General features: G+C 36.8%; 1 protein-coding gene across 1 annotated transcript in view; it reads right to left on the reverse strand.

The window, feature by feature from the left end:
* Positions 1-13169, reverse strand: part of LOC113019455 (deleted in malignant brain tumors 1 protein-like) — a 616212-nt gene that overhangs the window by 105911 nt on the left and 497132 nt on the right. The gene's annotated exons all lie outside the window — the stretch shown is intronic.

Consider the following 13169-nt stretch of genomic DNA (forward strand, 5'->3'; position numbering starts at 1 on the left):
AAACACTGATACGGTGTAGTACACTCCTTCCAAGCTCGCACAGACTGGGCAATATGCAGATTTAAAAGAACAACGCAGTAATGGCTGTAAACGCACACATTTAACAGCAATACAAACAAATTTGTGCTGTTAGTAAGTTCTGAGTTATTCTGTCGGTACGTCAGAGTCCACGTTCTATGTCTCAAACGCAGGGCTGCCTTGGTGGCGCTGATCATCTCTTAGAAGCCTGAAATAAAAAGCTCAAAAACAAAACAAGCTAACAGGTAAAAACATCTACAACATAACAGATGCATTAAGTTTCTTCTTTGTTGTTCCTTGAGTTAAAAAAATCCTTGAATGGTGCTTTTATACAGCCCTTCAGTTCATCCTGTATCTGAAACACGTAATATTAGATTTTTATGTCTTTTCTTCTAGACTTCTCGGATCGGAGTTACCTGTCATAATAGTCGTTTTGGACGTTACAAACAAAAAACTAAATTAACCAGTGTAGGTGTATCAATTCAGAGAAATGAATCACTTCCCACTTAGCTCCATCTTCTGATGCCATGTGGAACTGTTACTTTCTAGTTAAGGCACGCTAGTCTGGTGTTGAAAGATCATCCAAAGACAGTCCCCTGGAAATACCTAAGAATAATTGAATTAAAGAAAACAGCAAGATATGAACCAAACCATGGACTGATTACTTGCTACACCCCTTTTAAGTGTTTTGGCCTCAAACATTAATCACAGTACCACTAATACATATCCTAAAACCAGATTTCTCTTGAGATCAACATTAAGCAACCTCAGATACAAAACTCCCAATCTTACTAGTATAGCTAATATTTAAATGGACATAGAATATAATGTGGAATTACTGCTTACTTTGAAATCTGCATTTATACTTACCTTTTTTTTTGCCACTAAACTCGAACCTCAGTCTTTCGTAAACACTGGATTGAAAATACATTATTTATGGTAAAGCAGTAAAACGTAACCGGTCAAACAAAGTTAAGCATAAATAGTTTATAAAACAAAAACTAACGACCCTTAACATTTTTTTTTTAATTCAAAGTGAGCTAGCTAATAAATTAACTAATATTTTGAATAAATAAGTTAATATATAACTGATTACTTTGAAATATATATTGTCACTTGTGATTGTTTTACCTTTGATGATCTTCAAATTGAGTCAGTGCTGGTGGTCAAAGGCTAACTGCAATATTTCAGCATCAATTGCAATATTGTCCAAAATTACTGTGTTTGAAATATGTGCAATACATTTTTAAAGCCATAATTCTCGTTGCCTTAGACTGAGATTAAGTTGCCCTGAAAATCATGCTAGCCCTGGCACAAGCGGCAACCTGATTTGGTATAAAGTGTGAGTTAATGATTACTCGGCTAAAGAAATGTAGTTCTTTACCTGCTCAAAGAGATGATTTCTTCATACTGAAGCAGCTCTGCCTTTGGGAAATATTTGCATAACCAAGCCGTCCCTCACTCCATGATTGCTCAACGGTCTGTTGGGAGAAAACACCAAGACTAAAGGCTTTACGTTAATTCTAGTCGATGTTCTTGATGATTACAGCTTTGGTTATGATCACACATGTTCTGGAAGATGTCTGTTTGTTTCTTTGTTTATGTTGTGTTGCTTTCTGTTAAATAACATAAATTATGTAGATCTACAGTGTACATGAAGAGCAACTTTAGTGTCTAATCATGTACAGATGAATCAGGATAAGCACAATCTATACCTAAACAAGATTTTATTATTATTATTATTATTATTATTATTATTATTATTATTATTATTATTATTATGTGCTGTGTGTTAACACATCAGATAATTACTCAGTTCTCAGAGGACAGTAAAGGACAGTTTATCCCTAAAATGTTGTAAGCTTAACTTAAAATGTCTGAAAAACTGTACACTAATGCTCGTCAAAGTAAGCACATCTTTGCTTCCATTTTAAACATAAGTGTGATGGACCCGCTTGAGTTGTACTTGAATAAATGACAATTAGCCTTCTCCATTTCATGAATGTATCAACCTAAAGACCAAATTCTCCACATGTGTCTTGCTGGATGTGTGTTTTGATTTGATTTTATTTGACGTGTTTTCTGTGCCTGTATGTTTTTGGATGTGATTTTTCTTCATGTCTTTGTGTGATCTGAAACTTTGCTTCCAAACTACGTAATTTGCCAACATTCACTGATATTATTATTAATAACAGTCCAGTAAAAGACCACAGTCATCTGTCGAAAAAAGTTGTAGCAATGAAAATGCTTAAGTCCCAGTTTTGTCCTGTGAGTATACTGCAATGTTATTCCTACCTAAAATTTCAGCTAGAAAGACTTAAGACATCTGACTCTGTGAGGATTATTAAAAATGATCAGGTAGTTTTAAAAAGATATTCTGTGTCTCTTTGTGCAATAAAATGTTGCTTTAACAATGCTAGATGCAATTTTAGCATTGCACTCATCAGTAGTTCCTTCTTGCTAGTTTTCCCAAAATTGCAGCTCCATTTCTTGGTTAGCCAAAGCTGCCATGCAGAACTGACTCAGCACAGGAAGTAAGGAAGTAAAATAATGCAACTAATAATAGTGATAAAATAATCCTGGAAGCAGAATTACAAAGTTGTGTTATTCCTTTATTTAAGATTTACTAAAGCAAGGTTTCTCTGTTCTGCATAAAAAAAAGTAAAATGTTATTAAATGTATGCACAATGGCAGGGCCTCGCTTTTATGTGAGATTTAAAACCTGCTAACAAGCAGATGGTTAATTTTAATTAAATGTTGTATCTTTAGGTACTTTGTTATTACCAATCTGTTCCAAAATCAGATCACAGGTTTCTATTTTTTAAATTTGAATCTCAAAACAACAACAAAAAATACCAAAGACGACAGTCTCACCGCCGTTAATTTGTATCAACGAGCTATGAGCCAAAAATGTATCTTACCATGGTGTGCACTGGGTCCTTAAAAAATATGTGGACAAATGAACAACAAAAGAAATGGTAGGCCTAAAAACCAACTACAGCAGTATCTGAAAGTCAACATAAATCAGTGATCAACAAGATAAATAATAATAGAATAATAGGTAGATAACATACGGCAGTGGAGGCATTTTTTAAGCCAGTTAGAAGGTGATTTACATCAATCACCAAAACAAAGTCACTGCTTTGTGTTTATAAAATGTTCACCTTTTATTGCCACAACCTTTCTTCATAGAAGGCTTTGGGCCATATTTTCATTTAGTAGCTTAAATCAGTGCCTCTGTGTTTAATCTGTACATGTTTTTCTGTTCTTTATAAGTTCAAACTGCTTTTGCTTTTTTGTTTTTCCCATATACAACGTGTTGCTGCATGTGTTTTATGGCTGGAGGAGAGATTAGAGGCTTTCTGATTAGATGTGGTGATACACGTGGCACAATAAAATGAAAACAGAAGAATATTACTCCTTTTAAATTATATTGTGTTTTTATTTATTACTAGTATGTATGTTGGTATGTGGATGAGTGTGCCGGTGAGTCACTGTTTTATGTTTGTGTTATGAAGAGAACATGTCCTTTCTAGCAAACAGACACATAAACAATTACTCTGAACTAAAGAGGAAAAAAATAACTGAATATGAATATGAGCTGAATATAGTGTTTTTTGTATCTCTGGCTTCATAATTTGATAGAAAAATTAAACCCTGATTAAAAAACATAGAGACCCACCTTTTTTTATCTTCATAACTAAGATGTTAATTAAATGGTGTTTGAAATGATTTATTTGGATAATACTAAGGATTTGAAGTCACATGACAATTATTTTGCTATTTTGAACAGGTCATAGGGTTAAGTGAGTAGGACCTTAGTCACAAAGGACTGGAGCTCTGGTAACCACCTGTCACCAGGGAAAAATACAACTGGTTGGTTAAAGCCTTACAATTCCTTGGTTAGTTAATGGATTGCTGCAGTCACTCCAGTTTGATGGAAAACACCAACTTGTCTGCAAACACCATTTGTTCTCAACTGCTGCACTGAGGCGTTTCTTTTATTTTGAAGGCTAATATTCTCCGTTTCTGGTTTGCGTTGCACTTTTAAAGTTTTACTACTCCTCAGTGGTCAGCTGGCACGTTCCTGCAGAAGTCAGCTTCTTCCATCCAAACTATGGACAACTGTGGCAATCTGCTAGCAGTCAAAGCAAGGAGAGGTTTTTGGTGTAACGCCCTCTTCATGAATGCACACTTCAGGTGGTTCTGATCACGTTCAGTATGGTGGATAACTCTGTGCACATGTGACATCACAGCAGAAACCTCATTAAGACAAATATTATTGAGGCTCTTAAAAAAGAATAGAAATACATTTGTATTTAGTGCTTTTTATTGTTCGGTTTAACCCAGCAGCTTTTGAAATCTCTCACTGAAAATATGCTGATGGTTTGCTAGAAGACAAATGTTTGCTGTTATGTGTACTGTGTAGTAAATGTTTATTGCATGTGTTTATAGTGTAAATATACTGTCGATGTTACTATGTTGGAAATGTGTTCAACACATTTTAAAAGCCATAATTTTTTTGCTAGTTGCCTTAAATTCACAAATAAAAAGCTTCTTCCTTCCTGTCATCGCCAATGATGCAGTAAAGACTGAAAATACACATCAACCAAAACATTTATATCTTTTTTGGGAACAGTAACAAATTTGTATTTTTAGTTGTACATTTTTATTCTACTACCATAATTTGGTAACTATCTTCTGAAAAACTTCTCTGAGTTCTCTCATGAATATGAATGGTTCTGGAGATCCTTACTGTCCTCGGTTTGACTTGATTGCAAAATGTAGAGTCATTGTACATTAAAGTAAAACCAAAGACCAACAGACAGCTGGTGAATGTAACATCCACCTGACAAAAAGGATTCTAAGGTGAACATTAAAGTGAGTGAATATTAAACTCACAGCAGAAGTTACCGTGACACAAAAACAGTTTGAGCCTCTCTCTGTGGTTTTCTCCATAATAATAAACATGATCCTCCATTTGGATCATATCATGGTTTTATATCAGAGACTCCATAATGGTTAATGTGATGTTGACCCATGAACCTTTCACGGAGTCAGAGTTTCTGTTTCACTCATGTTGAACTTGTGTTGGTGTGGACTGTGACTATGGGCCCTTTAAAGAAACAGTTCACATTTCAACAGTAACACAACATTACTAACAGAAGTTGGAGTCACATTACAAATCCTGTTTAGATGACATAAAGACAAAACTTCTCTTCATGGCGACATGTTTCATTATGTAAAGGCACTTCTTCAGTTTGAGGTATGTCACGACAGCAAATTCAAAAGTGTTAAATGTTTTGGTGTTAATAGTCTCCTTGCAAAAGTAGAGTTAATTTTACTCTAAGCACAGTCACATTCTTTTAATGTAACTCTGAGGTGTAAAATGATAGGAGTTAAAATCGAGTGTTAAAAATGAGTGTTTCTCTGTCAAATCTGGAGGTGTTACAATGGAAACATTAACTCTTGACCTCTTAACTCTGAACTCCTAGAGGGGCTATGACACCAACAGAGTAAATTCACAGACTCCGCCCCCAGCACGGCTCCAATCGAAGCTGAAGTGAAGCCGTTTCAGAACATTTTGCTCTACATATTTGAGTTGTTTGCCATGCTTGGTAAGTCATTTTTTCAAAGATTGTTTCAATTGTTATTATGAGCTTTTACTTCTGTGGCTCTTTGGAGTTGAGACAAAGCTGTGTGAAAGGCATTAGCCATGTTGCTCGCTGATAGCATAATATTCTGTTTTAGCTAGCTGAAAGGTATTGTTTGCGGGCAAATGCCACAGCCTTGAAAAAGCTTGCATGTGAATTTTCAGTCAAACCTTTGGTCAAATACACCTAAAACAATGTCTAGAATGTGAAATGTTGGTATAATGGTGCTACTTGAAGCCTGAAAACGATCGCCCATAAAAAACAAAACAAACCGAGCAAACAGCAGTAGCAGACGTCCTGACTGGATTCAGCGTTAGCATAGATCCCTCCAGAGTTTTGTGCACATGGTTTAGGTAAAAATTTAAAAGGTTGAGGTTTTACATTTAGTTCAGTATTACCTGTTGCCTGTGTCTTTGTCTTTTGGGAAAATACTTTACACAAGTAATGGCTCAAAAAGGATTCCTTTTTTTTTACTGTGCTGCAATTGTTTACTGGATTATTTGTGCCATTAATTAGTGTCAACTAATTTTTATTCAATCTCCACACAGGATATGCTTGTGAAGATGGAATATGGGGGAGAGCAGAAGTGCGTTGAAGTTCCACAAAGGGATGAATGAAGGACATGCATATTGTATTGAAGAAATAAGTGATGAGAATGCTGTTATTTGCATTTACCAGCTCAGACCTTTTGATAAACACAATTCTAATGAAAGTGAGAACATGTATACTGTTACATCTTTCAGAAAATGTTTTGAAATTGTGGTGCACAGTTCAGAATAAATGTTTTTCAAAAACCATTGCATCTTTTTAGTAAATGTTTATTTCCAAAAGAAATTTCTAGAAGTTCAGAACAGTAAAATTCCCGCTTTTTAGAATGAATTAGAAGATAACTCTTACGTAGTTAAACTAAAATACTCTTTGAGAGTTAATATATAAACTCTTAACACCAAGTGTTAAATTATCAACTCCAGACAGATTTGGTGTTTAACACTAAATCAGAGTTAACGTACCAACTCTCCAAAAAGAGTTAAATTAACACTCTCTGGTGTGGACCCATATAGACACTTTAATAGTGTTGAAATCAAATCCGACAGTGTTAATTTGGACATGCTGGATTTGCTGTGTAGTCACGTGTAAGAGCAACAGTTTAAATGTCATTGGAGAAAGATCCAAGAGAAGACAACAACTGAGTGTACTTATGGTCAGGTCCAGTTATCAAAGCTTCTTAAGGTGGACAGTCTTGTTTGGCTGACAGGATTCATTGGTGCATGTGAGTAATGTTAAGACCACTTTCAGGCAGATGAAGCCATCCAATTGCTGGAGTCCATGTGACCATGCCAAGACAGCATCCCAACGCTCTGTGCCACAGTTTAGCTCCCATTGGAGGACTGAACAAATCCCACTGCTCATAAATTTTTAACCAGATCTCTTAGTCCTCTCATGAAATTACTCTCAGAGCTGATAGACAAAATATTTAGTGCAGTTTTGCATTGTCAAAGAAGTAAAGAACATACGTATGTTTCAGCCTTCCTCTCTGAAAACAGGCAATAGTGCAAATAACAGTTTAGCTGTAACTGAAACTTGACGCTCTGATCTGTTTCCTTCATTGTTTTCCTATTTGCTCCAAAAGACTAAAATAAATAAAGAAATAAAGGATGTGGGTTTAAAAAACTAATAAAACAATTGGTCTTTGGCTTTTTTGCTTCATCTCTTCCCCTCATAAACTGTTTGTTCTAAGTTTGTTGCTATCAGCTGTAGGGATGGGTATCGAAAACCGGTTCTTGTTGAGAACCGGTTCCCACTGTTTCAATTCCTTGGAATTGTTTGACATTTTTGCAAACGATTCCCTTATCGATTCCAGTCGCCCCGAATGACGTCACCACGTTGCGGAGCGTCATTTACCTGGCAAGAAACACGGCGCCTAAGCAGCTCAAACGCTCAAAAGTTTACGAGAACGGATGACAACAGGGCAACTTGCAATACTTGCAAAGTAGATACTTCATTTAAGGGAGGAAACACTACGAATATGCAAAAGCATTTGCTCACAAAACACGCGATGACCTTAAATGAATGTCATGTTTTTAATTCTGCTCCGGACTCGTGACTCTCAACCCAGCAGCAGCGGTAACGTTTGCACGTCCTCTCCCGTTAATGCGGCAGGTAAATAATCAACTAACAGTGCATATTATGTTAGCGCGATCTGCCTTATTACAAAACCTGCCATTACTGTGCATTTAGGTGACCATGATGAGACAGACAGACAGAGTCTGGCTCAGATGCTGGCAGTTCTCACTGCAGTCTACCGGTAGCGTCTCCTTTCAGGCCAGGATAGACAAATGTCACCGAGCAGTGACTAAGTTTGTGGTAAAAGGCTTGAACCAGTGTTGCCAACTCCTCAGTAAGGAAAATCGCTATTGGTTGTCCTAGAAGTCGCTAGAAGTCGCTAAATGACGTCATCGCCTAATTTGCATAATTGGTCATGCTAATCTAATTGTAACCTACATTGTTGGAGAGAGAAATAACATCGTGGAAGAGACAAAGTGAGTAAAAAACGTCCTAAATGCATTTAGAGTTTATTTAGAACTACAAATTAAATTTCTTTTAGCAATTATTGTTTTTTTTAATGTCACAATTCCAACCCTGCTCCTTTACCCGGGCTTGGACCGGCAAAAGTGACCTGAAATAGGCACTCTGGTGGAGTTACTTTGTGTGTGTGTTTATAAGTAGTTTTAAACCTTGTGATCCACAAAACAGCATAAGAGTAAAAGAGTAAAAGAAGAACTGACTGCGTTACAGCACCCACTGCTTGTTGAGAGTAAAAGCAATACGCGCTTTCACGTCTTTTTTTAGGTCGCTAAGGGGTCTGAAAATTCGCTAAATATAGCGACAAAGTCGCTAAGTTGGCAACACTGGCTTGAACCTATTTGCCACAGCAGATGCCCCCAATTTTAGGTAAGTGAATGTGTTTAATTGTAGGCAGGGACATTACTGGATATTCTTGTGTAATTGCTACAGAATAATTTATGTTAAACTTTGTTATTGCTACAGAAGAATATTTATTTTATTATTTTACATTTACAATTTTTTTTCCTGGGGACCCTGTGACACCACATTGAAGAGCCGTAGACTGTGGATCTCTTAAGATCTCACTGTTGGGTTTGTAAGGCCATGTTACTCCTCAATTTCTATCTTGTTCAAAGAGAAGATATAAAACAAAGTTCTAAGCTAATCGAACTTAGTGTTCTCCTTTTTTAAAAAGAATCGATAAAGAATCGAATCGTTAAACAGAATTGAAAATGGAATCGGAATCGTGAAAATCTTATCAATACCCATCCCTAATCAGCTGTTTCCAGGTCCAAATTCTCCTTCTTCTCTAAAAGCCTCATTTATAAAAGTAGTGACTGACTCAATTTAGTTTTTAGGCTTTTCCATTAGATCAGATCCTTTTTCGGTACCTACTCTGCTGGGGTTCCAAGAAAGCTGAGGCCATCCTAAAATGTGATGCCAACAGACTGTCATCTATAACTAAACATCTAATGTTACCCAGCTGCAGTTGAGTGGTGGAAATGCTCTGAAATTCATAGTTCAGAGGCAGAATCTTTGATTTTCTCCAGTTAATGGAGTAGTCTGATATGGATGACACATAGCAGAAAACGGCTTCCAGCTCTTGATTGGCCCATTTTGCTAGGCCGTTAGTCTGTGGGTGAAAACCAGAGGAAGTAAGTGACTTGGCAGTCTCTAGTGCAGAAGGAAGCTTAGGTGAAGCCACAAAGTGGAACACCTTAGCAGAGATGGGCAGTAATGCTACTGTAATCTGATTACTTTTTTCAAGTAACTTAACCAACACTGCACCTTAGTGAAACAGTCAATTAAAGTGAGGATGTGGGTGTTACCAGAAGAGGGCGGCAGGCCCGTGACGAAGTCCAACACGATATGTGACCAGGGCTGCTTAGGAGTAGGAAGTGGTCAGAGCATGTCAGTAGGAGGAGTGTTTGACACCTTTTCTATGTCCCAATTCAGGGACAAAATAAACTTACAAAACGGGAATGGAGTTGTATGAACTTCAAATATCTGCTTGATTTATCGAGACATCACATATTTGCAAAAGTGCTCCAAAGTTTTCAGAAACGTCTGTTACCCAGCAGCTCGATAGCTGACCAGGAGATCAAGGCTCAGTAGAGCCGGCGAGAACAGCGAACTCCCGGCACATCGTTTTCAGACCTCGTGCGGTCTTTCACTACTCGGGTTAAACATGATATATAAGTCACTTAGATGACTTAAAATGGTTATTGTTTGGCTTTTTTCAGTGTTTTATTTGCTCCTGAGTAAATTGGTTTGGCTGAGATTAAAGTTATAGTTTTCACACAGCTGAAAATATTTCAAACAGAAATCTGATTAAACAGAAGTGTGAGATGACCGAGACTTTACTCCAGTGTCCTGTTATATATTTTAGCGAGCGAGGAGCAGAAGGCTGAGTTTATTATAACTACACCGAGACAGCTGGTGACACAAATCTTTTGGCCCAGTTCACAAGCCTCACACTTCCGACCGTCTCAGTCGTCAGAGGACCCGGCCCACGTAGACCGCGAAGACTGGGTCCTCTGAAAGATGCAGCCTGTGAACTTACAAAGTCTGGACTAGTGAGAACAAGAGTACAGACTCGGGTACTTGAGAATTGAGATGCATCTTTAATCTCTGGGAATCATACAAAAACATCTAATATTGAAGTTCTTGTACAACGTTTTTTTAGAAAGTTTAAACTATCTGACAATAAGCATCTTTAAACTAAAGAAATTACCATGTCAAGGACTGTATCATGAAATCACTCAGTTTCAACATGCAGTACAGACCACTAAGGACACAGCATTAGTATGTAGTAATAATATTATTGGCTAATTGGACAAGATCTACCTGTGACGACCCACTGCACCCTGCCTTCCTCTTGGCTCATGTGTGTCTTGTTTGCAGGCATTGGAGAGGCGGAGTTCCCGTTTACAATCAGTGACACTGGCAACACCTGGGCCAGTGTGCCAGGACTCTATATAAAAAGCCTTTAGGGCATAGTTTTGGTTGGCTCTGAGACACCAGGTTGGACTTTGGCTGTGTTCGGTTTTGTTTTTGCTTTTGACACTATTACATGCATCATCTTCACTCATCCATTCCTTCACACACCACTGTTTGTTTTTGACAGTAGGTGTTTTTCTGTTTTATTTGTTTAAAAGAATAAAGCAGCTTGGAATACATTCCTAACCATGTCTGTTTTTTTGTTTGTTTGTTTTTTGTTTTGTTTTGTTTTTTGTCATGACCGTATGGCCTGGTTCGTGACACTGCCTTTGTCTAATTGATGAGGAATAATAAATATCCATAAGAGAAAAAGCTGGTATTTCAAAATAAACTGCTTATTTCCTTCCATTTTAGAAACTGCAATGTTTAAAGGTTTAACTGCAACATCTCTTGAAAAACAAGGCAACCAAAAAACCCCAAAGCCCTTTGACTGCATTTATGTGTCAAAAATTAAGAAGAAATGTCTGTGTGCTTTAAGGGACACTACCCTTTCAAACAATATATGCCAAGCAAGTAATCTAAATATAGCATAAAGATATGGCCAACATGTGATGCCAGTTATGCCTGTAACAGGTTTATACTGGGAAACCTCCAGACGGTGTTGCAGAAAGACTGTATAGACAATATAAATGATTTCAAAACAAATGTTCTTGGTAAATTTGACCCTTTTATTTGATTATTTTTTAGAGTCAAAATAATCCAGAAATGATCTTTTTTAGAGTATTATTAGAGTTATTAATCAGTAATGAGGCATAAAGGTCATAATTAACAAACAGTGGTTTTAAAAATGTGTAATATTCACAAGAACTTAAGTTGATCAAAACTCTGACACAGGAAATTTGTTAGAAAACAACAAAATAGATCTATTATTATACTTTATATAATACGTGTTCATGGGACTGCCGTTTGTGACTGGGAAAACAAAATTGTGTAACATTAAATGAACACACCATTATGGTTTAAGCCACACACTGTAACAGATGTGGAAGAAATTTACATCAGCCTTGGAGACAACTTGAAACAACAGGTCATCAGCGTTTTTATCAAGTGTCAGTGAGGATGTGTGACTTAGATAGATTTTGAACCCCAGTAACATATCCAGAGTTTACCGTTAAGTAGTCAGTGGGAGCCAAGCTGAAGCCTCAGTCGGCCTTTCTGTTAAAGCACGCTGTGTTTCTGAAATGCTCTTTTATTGATTCATCATTGAATATTAACTTGTTTGTACTTTCATCTGTTAGTTTGTCGTCCTCTTCTGCAGGATTTCCCGTCAGGTCAAGCCTTTTTCACCTTTTCAACAAATACAGTTTGACTTTGCAAAGCAGAAAAATGACACGTGACACAAAAAGTGTAAAACTGTTGACTTTAAAGAAAAAAATTTCCTACAATGTTAAGGTTAACTGATGACTATAGAATGAAAACTGTGGGCAGATCACCAGCTGTGGAGGAATAGTTGCTCCACAATGTTGTTGTGGATCAACAAGTGAGGCTCTCCACTCTAGATCAAAACATATATTTATTCATGTATTTATGTATGTATGTAAGTATTTATTTATTTATTGATATCAGTCATTCAATAGTACTAAAATGTATGCAAAGTGTATGGCAGCATGTATCTCACCGCCAAGCCAATCATTTCAAAATTTGAACAGTGTGGGACGAGTGCACTAGTTACATGGCATATTTCATTATATCTAAACTTAGCACAAAAGATAAAAACAATTATTACCATAGCTTTTAGAATTTAATTTTGCTTCATTTAAATGATCCTAGAACGTCTTGCTGCTTACAGGACTGCATAGGCAATCCTCCTGTGCTTGTTTTTAAAGCTGCCATTCAAATGCATGGACAGAGAACATGGGCATGAAAAAATTCACATACATATAGAAGCACACTTTTTTCAGATTTTTTAAAAATCTCAAAATTTAAACATTTTTCTTCATTATATTTCTGCTACACATCCTTTAAAAACCAGCTTCATTAACAGCTCCTCTCACAGCAACCCAAATTCAGAGTGTTGTTAATCTATCTTAAACTATGATACAGTAAGCCAAGAAAAACATGCGTTTAATTCTACTGTTGTAATAATTTGGCACAGTCATGGTAAACGGTCTGCCAAGCAACACACACCACAAATCTCTGAATAAATCTCTGCTATTATTTCAATTTGTCCTTGTTAACCTTATTGGCATTACTGCACATCGTTGTTTGGTTCATCACGAGGTTAAGTTACAGCCTAATCTGTCCAGATTAAAAAGCAACATCTTCCTGAAATTCTTACTTCTCATCATGTAAGTTGGTAACTTAGTTATAACACCCTCCAAACACATATTTGTTTTGATTGCTAAAATCTGGGTTCTCTGCAGATGCCCTTCAACAACCCCTCCCCCCTGCTCTTCATCATCAGCTGGATCAATCATTTTGTGTACTTATGTG

This window comes from Astatotilapia calliptera, chromosome 3 (assembly GCF_900246225.1).
Source record: "Astatotilapia calliptera chromosome 3, fAstCal1.2, whole genome shotgun sequence".
Lineage (NCBI taxonomy): Eukaryota > Metazoa > Chordata > Actinopteri > Cichliformes > Cichlidae > Astatotilapia > Astatotilapia calliptera.